The sequence below is a fragment of the Aquila chrysaetos genome, chromosome 8 (assembly GCF_900496995.4).
Source record: "Aquila chrysaetos chrysaetos chromosome 8, bAquChr1.4, whole genome shotgun sequence".
Lineage (NCBI taxonomy): Eukaryota > Metazoa > Chordata > Aves > Accipitriformes > Accipitridae > Aquila > Aquila chrysaetos.
The window spans coordinates 36,204,488-36,211,360 of record NC_044011.1 but is presented as its reverse complement, the minus strand read 5'-3'; the positions used below and the strand labels follow the sequence as shown (position 1 = coordinate 36,211,360).

Here is a 6,873-nt window from a genome sequence, read left to right as displayed (position 1 = left end):
CCTGCGCCCCCTGGCGGAGCACCGCCGGCTACGGCGGCTGAGGAGGCTCAGGCGGCGCAGAGCTCGCGAACGCGGCGGCTCCGGGGCCTCCGGCGGGGCCCTGCTGAGGAGTCTGAGGTAAAAAGTGGCAGAAAAAGCTCCGTGGCGGCCCCTGGGTATGAGACGGCTTTAGAGCCGGCTCAGACCAAAATCTGGGGGACGCCAGCCCAAACGGGGCCCAGACTGAGGGAGAGGACACCTGCACCAGGGCTGCCACCTCCCTCCCACCATTGGCGCCTCAGGAGACTTTGTGGCACCTTTGCACACGCGAGGCCTGGTCCGGCTGCCCCAGGCTCGGCAGCCAGCGCCTTCGGCCCAGTATTGTTGCTGAGTGACAGCAGCTGCAAAAGCCTGGTGTGGAAAAGTTAGTACATGTTACACAGTCAAAAAATCAGGGCCCTTCCTTCAGGAGCATGGCTGAATGAGTCAGTGCCAGCATAAACTCACACTTGAAAGGAAAAATACATATATTTGGAATTAATTTGCCCAGAAGACCTTGTTCTGTGCCTCCTGTTTTCAAATCTATAACACCCGCCCGCCCCATTTCAAAGTGAAGAATTGTAATTAAGCCCCTTTTTAGTAATTAATCTTACAGCTGTATTAACCACAGATTCCATAGCAGGGTCTGGCAATCGGAGCATGGCAACAGTGTCAAGAGATTTACACCCAACTTCAAGGTCACGCTCATCTCAAGTAACTGAAGGGGTGACTCCATCACGCTGTTCCTCGCTTTTCTCCTTGGTAAGGCAAGAATAGTCATCCTTAGCACTCTTAAGCCAGGAACGTCAAAATATTTTTCAAAGTGCAAGAGGAGGGTTACAACAGTTGTTACTGCTTATCACAAAGGCTTGCCCGTTAAAATATTTGTTGTGCTGTTACATGCTCAGAGCACAACAGAATGTTACACTTATGGGACAGTGGTTTTGTTGATACATTAATTACTCCTCAGACAGATTATTGCTCACTTGTATAAAGCAAAAGAGATTAGTAATTACTTTGTTATTATCTATGTCTGTGAGCACGACGGAACAGTCATGTGATCATGGAGATCTGATCACCCCAACAGTGAGATCTGTGCAGGATTAAATTAATACAAACGGTCACACTTCATCTTAAACTCATCTGTCATCTGGAGTTAACAATTTAAATTTGGGGGATATTTATTGAAAAAATTAACACCGTGTATTACTGGTTTGTTTCTAATGCTATTTTGATATTGCTTGTTGTTTACTAATCTTTTCTGTCTACTTAACTGGATTTTTATGTTAAAGCTGCATTTATAGAAAACAGATTCATTGGCTGGGAGAACAGTCCAAGTAATAATTTTTCTTCTGTGCCAACATGTTTCTTATCTTTTTGGCAGGACAGAAGAGAGAAATAAGATGAGTGATCCAGAAACTTAGGATTTGGGCTGGGCAAAAGGACCATTAACTTTATCCAGATTCAGAATTCATTGGTGCAGTTTTATTTGGTACAAAAATATATTAGGTGGCAAAGCAAGAATGTTCACCATGTTTGCCTGAATTCACATTTACTTTGCTGCTGACAAACAGGATTGTTTGGAAATATTTTTATGTCATTATTACTCATTAAAATTGCTATTCTCTAGCTCACAGCAAATAACTGTTCAAAGCTCTATACTGTTACGAAAAGGTATTTTATTTCATAGAAGTGATAAAGGCATGGTTGGAAGCATTCATGTAATACAAGAGACATGAGCAACACAAATCTTGTCTTCTGTTAAGCACAGAAGGTGGTTACTTAGGGCTTTTAAAGCTTAAATTCAACTGGGCAAGCCAACATACTTAAAGCAGAGAATGACATGACAGAAATGACAAGCAAAGAAGAGACAGCAGGGTAGCATTTCATAGAGAATGAACACAAAGTGATATATGTATGTAGAGGTTGAACAGACTGATGTTGCAGAATTTAGAAAGAAGCGTAACAAAGTTGTAGAGGAATATGTAAGGAGGACTTAGAAGTGATCTAGAAGCAAAGATCTTTCTAACAGGCACTGTCCATTCACCACAAGGGACAAAACCATACAGAATTCGTGTGAAAAGTGTTTTTCTTGAACACTTTTGCTGTCAACAGTAACCAGCATACAACAAACACTTTTGCATTAGCTCCAAACATCTGACACTGTCTCAATAATTTCTGTGTAAAAGAAACATGACATTCTGTCCTCCTGACTTCTGTCATCAGCAATATGACACAGTCATAACTTGTATTCTGACATTGTTCTGAGATCTTAGAGAAATGCCATAACTTCTAAACTCTTGAGAAGCAGCCATGCAAAATATATGCTTCAACTTTAAAAAAAGCCATTCATCCATATTACTTGTACCAAAGAATGAATTCTATAGCTGAGATTATGTATGGTTGTAAAAAAAGTCCAGAATAAACACAAAAAAATGATGCTTTAAAAAAATAATTATTAACCTTGTTATTTTTTCCATTTGAACATGCATTAGAAGAGTTAAACAGTTCACAAACAGCAGTGAGCATTGAAAACAGATCTTTTGACTTAAACCAAAATTATTAGATAGCTTTTTCTATACTCACCAAAATGAGAAGCCTTAAGTGTATGCCCTTCATAACTGTCATAGGCTAACATGTTATGGCCATACCACTGTAACAGAAAAAAGATACAAGAACTCAGATTAATTGCAAGATACTCAGCAGCAAACAAAATTAATGTTTAACCTCATGAAAAAGCAAAATTTTATTCATTTATTTAGCAAGATTTGCACTTTATCTCTCTCTTCATTAGATTTTTTTCTCTGGTATTTTTTCCACCCAGATCCATATTCAGTTTAATGGTATATAATAGTAAGAAACACCACCCAAGAACATACGTCACTTTCATTTCCCCATTCATGTTTCCCCTATCTAGTTTGGAATTAGGATAAGAGATATTTTTCTTCCAAACTTCTGCTTATGCACAGCAGATGCCAGTAAACTGAGAATAAACCTGTTTTGCACTGGAACTTCAAAACTACAGCTCATGAACCACCCACCACCATTTCAGTAGGCAAAAAATACTGAAAAGGTCTTTTTACAGTCCTGTTTAACACAGATGCTTGATCTTTTCATACTATACAACACCACACTCAGCATGTACAACACCATGCTGACGAGATCACTTTCTACAATTAACCTCTGCAAATACTCTTATTCAGGTCTCACCTAGGGAGATCGTGCTTTACTGACTATATTTCCCATTATATTGTCTTCCTAAACCAAGACTGAATGTGGCAAATAGATGGTCCATGCACCACGCTCTCAAGACCAGCACATTTGGACTCCTCATCAAGAGAAATAACGAGCTCCAGAGCCAAGGGACCTCTGCTGTGAACGCCCTACCCACAGATGTTTAGCAATCATAAATAAGGGCTAATCTCAGCTCTGGTGACAGCACATGTGGAGATAGAGTTCTCTGCTATTTTATTGAAAATGTATCCGTCCAAAGTCCTACAGGCATGCTGAAAATGCTAATTAAAATTTGTACGCACACTCCTTGGAACAATGTCTAGGACTAAAACCCCTCCCAAAATCTTTCTCTACCCAGAAATCAGAGATCACCCAAGCAGGCTTTTCTCTCCTGGTAGCCTTGAGGTTGGGTTAGCCAGGCTACCCTCATAGCATACCCCACAGAGAGGGAGCCTGGAGGTCAAAAATCTCTTTCTGTGGGGGAGGTTGTTCCCATTGTGCTGCAATATGAGGCACGTTCCCCCAGAACAGCTCTCCCAACTGCCACCAAACCATTTTCCTGTGTTTCAGTCTCAGTAGCTGCAGCTGCCACTATTTACCTCATTTCTTGCCCTGTTCAGAAGAGCACCAACCATACGCATTCTGTTTCCACTGGCTATGGATTTGTGCTTACCTGGCAAAGTTATCCCCCTTGAAAGCAAGAGGAATCAGTTGGAAATTAAAAAACAACAACAAACCCAAAACAAGCAACAACAACAAAGTCAAGACCAATGTAGATACCTGCAGCTATTTAGCATAAAAAGCTTGAGTTTGCCAAGAATTTTTAGAGTCCATCCTTAGTATCTCTTTTTTGTAAAATGGGATTTCAACCTAGAGAACTATTTGCTGTATTTGAAAATTTCACCTCCATAATAGTGTCCTAATGCAAATTTCTTAAAAAACATTACATTGCTTCTTCAGAAAGCTTTGCTATAACCATTTCAAAGTCTCCCAAGTCATACAAAGCCTGTGAGTTTCTCCTGGGAGACACTTGCTCAGAGGAACAGTGTTAAGAAAAACACTGAATTCACCACGTGCCTTCTGCTCTTTGAAACACCCAAATAGCTTGGATGTGCACATGTAAGCTTCTGTGGAAAGCATTGAGTAAATATATCTACTTGATTTCTATAGTTTTAATATGCTTTAGATCATTAGTCAAGCTTACAGGAGACCAGCAGTAGTTTTTGAGCCTTTTCTAGCAGCCTCTGCCACATTGAAATGAAGATGTTTAATATCTGTAATGACATTACTCCATCTTCTTATACTGTATAAGTCTTACTTATATTTATCCCATGGTAGTTACTAAAAAGTAGGCATTTCTTTCAGCAGCAGCTTAAGCAGCTCCCTTTTGGCCTGTCTATGCCCCATCCTCTTCCACTTACTGGCTGTGCTGGTGCAACTTGTGGGATAGCAGCAGCAAACTCAACTACATTAAAGTTTTCCAAGTGTGGGGGGAATTAGTTATGATCCACTCAGCCTTAAGCCACTTACTTATTTTGGCCAGGATGCATCTGTAGTTGATCACCCAATTCTATCCATAGCCCACTCTCCATTCTGCAGCTAAATAAATGTCTCATTTAAAGTGCTGCCTCCCTGGTAGAGAGAAAAACAAAAAAAACTTGTAAAAAAGTGATGTGTACCTATTTTAAGTGAACAGTAAGCATATTATCAACTTCTGTAACAAGAGACAACTACCATTTTGCATACACTCTTCCACTGGATAGCTTCTTATGGCTCTGCTTTCTCCTGGGCTTAAGTTTATATGCTACTTTATACTGTAAGATTAAATTGAGCTCCTTAAATAGTTTTTGCATGAAGTTATACATACTTATTTTATTTTTTAAAATTTTTGGGGGGAAGTGGAACCCATTGCACAAACTTGGCTACGTGAAAGCAACTCATGGGGAACGACAAAGAGAGCACTTACCTTAAAATAATAAAAAAAAATTCCGACAGTGATTTATTTTCCCCTTTTTTTGCCATCATTACAGATAAGGACAATGGTGGTAAGAGATTGTGCCTGTTACTGTTCCAGTAAAGTTTCTCAGTAGCGTTCCAGCCATACCACTATGCCCAGGTATGATACCTCAATCTGCTGATTTCATTACAAGCCATGAAGAACAATTATGGAATGTGACTAGGACCAGCATTAAGTAGCCCTGGGAGCCTGCTCATATGCCACACCTGAGCAAGTAACTTTTTTTGAAAAGTTGGTAAACTTGTTTTAGCAGGATGCATAGCTCTTATCCTAACTTTCTAAAGAAGTCTTAGGAGTATACATTGAAATAGCATGATTTTAAAACTTTTTTTCTCTTTTACTTAGTCTTCTCCCTATTTTTGTTATGTTTAGCTGTACTTTAATTCCCTGCCATATCTCGTGATAGCTTTCAGATGCTGCTAGATTTCCTTAGCTTGTATTAGCTGTAATGATTACTTGAGTAAATCTCACTGTTTTCTTCAGAAAACTCGTTTGGATGAACTTAATAATCAAACCTTTTGTGGCAGGTGGATGTAATCTTTTATTTGAATGAGAGATTTCAGAGTAAAAGTAAGAAGGTGGGCTGATGGCATTAAACAAGCTACCCAGCCACAGCTATCTGTGCACAGCCACAGCACTCCTGACTTGTATTATCTTGGTGGGGCACCTGTGTCTCATCCTATTTTAGGGCAGCACCAGTCCTTCTTTCCTGAGTACTTGTGGGCTACGCATTGCCCTACTCCCTGGGCAGGAAGGAGGTGTGATGCAGTAGTACTGCGTGTGCCTTGTTTACGGGAATGAAGGATAGACTCAAGGAGAGGATGTAGGTAACTAAACTTAAAGCCTGTGATCATCCCAAGCATTGCTGGCCTTCTGAGTAGGTTGGAGATGCCTACAACCAAGTATTTCTCTTAGGCAAGTGCTTGAACCCATATGAAGCAGTTACAGATGCAAATCCCCTTTTCCCAAACCAGTGCTGTGATTTCTGAAGTGAGTTGGGGGGGGGTAGCACCCTATAAAGTGCAAGTATGGCAGAGGATTGAACAGTTGTCAGAGGAAATTTTTTTTTTTTCTTTAGGAAAGCTATTTGGATATGACAGTAATCAAACTGTGTGTGTATGTATATATATAACTTATGTGTTTACATACAGTCTATCATACCCACTGTGTAATAGACACATACAGTCTATCATACTTTTTTCTTTTGAGTAATAAGCTTCCAAGATATTTGAGTTATGATTTTTATTGCTGTGAAATCTAAAATTAGTGAAAGACTTCAGGAAAACAGTTGCTATTTTTTTCCTGGTTGTGTTAGAAAACAACAGAGACAAAACAACAAAGACAAGACAGGCTCCTCACTTGAACAAGTGGAGTCAACCCCTTCATGTTTGCCTGGGGTCTTCTGTGTCCTATTGTATTAAGTGGAGAATAAAACGGTCTTAATGTTCAGCAAACTGTTTTCAACCAAGGTGTTCTGCTGGTGTATGGGATGTAATGTGTCTCCAACAAGTCAGCTTTAAGATATGCTTTATGTGAAAAAAAGACTGGGCAATTGGGTCTTTTGCCGTCTTCTGGCAGGTTAAAAATGAGCTCAGCAGATACAT

The 6,873-nt window shown here is 39.9% G+C and overlaps 1 long non-coding RNA gene across 1 annotated transcript; it reads left to right on the top strand.

Annotated features, from left to right (window-relative positions):
• Positions 1–23: 23 nt before the first annotated feature.
• Positions 24–6,600, top strand: LOC115344768. The gene is made up of 3 exons (XR_003924650.1): positions 24–117; positions 659–780; positions 3,287–6,600. It is a non-coding gene; the product is annotated as an uncharacterized LOC115344768 (long non-coding RNA).
• Positions 6,601–6,873: the final 273 nt, after the last annotated feature.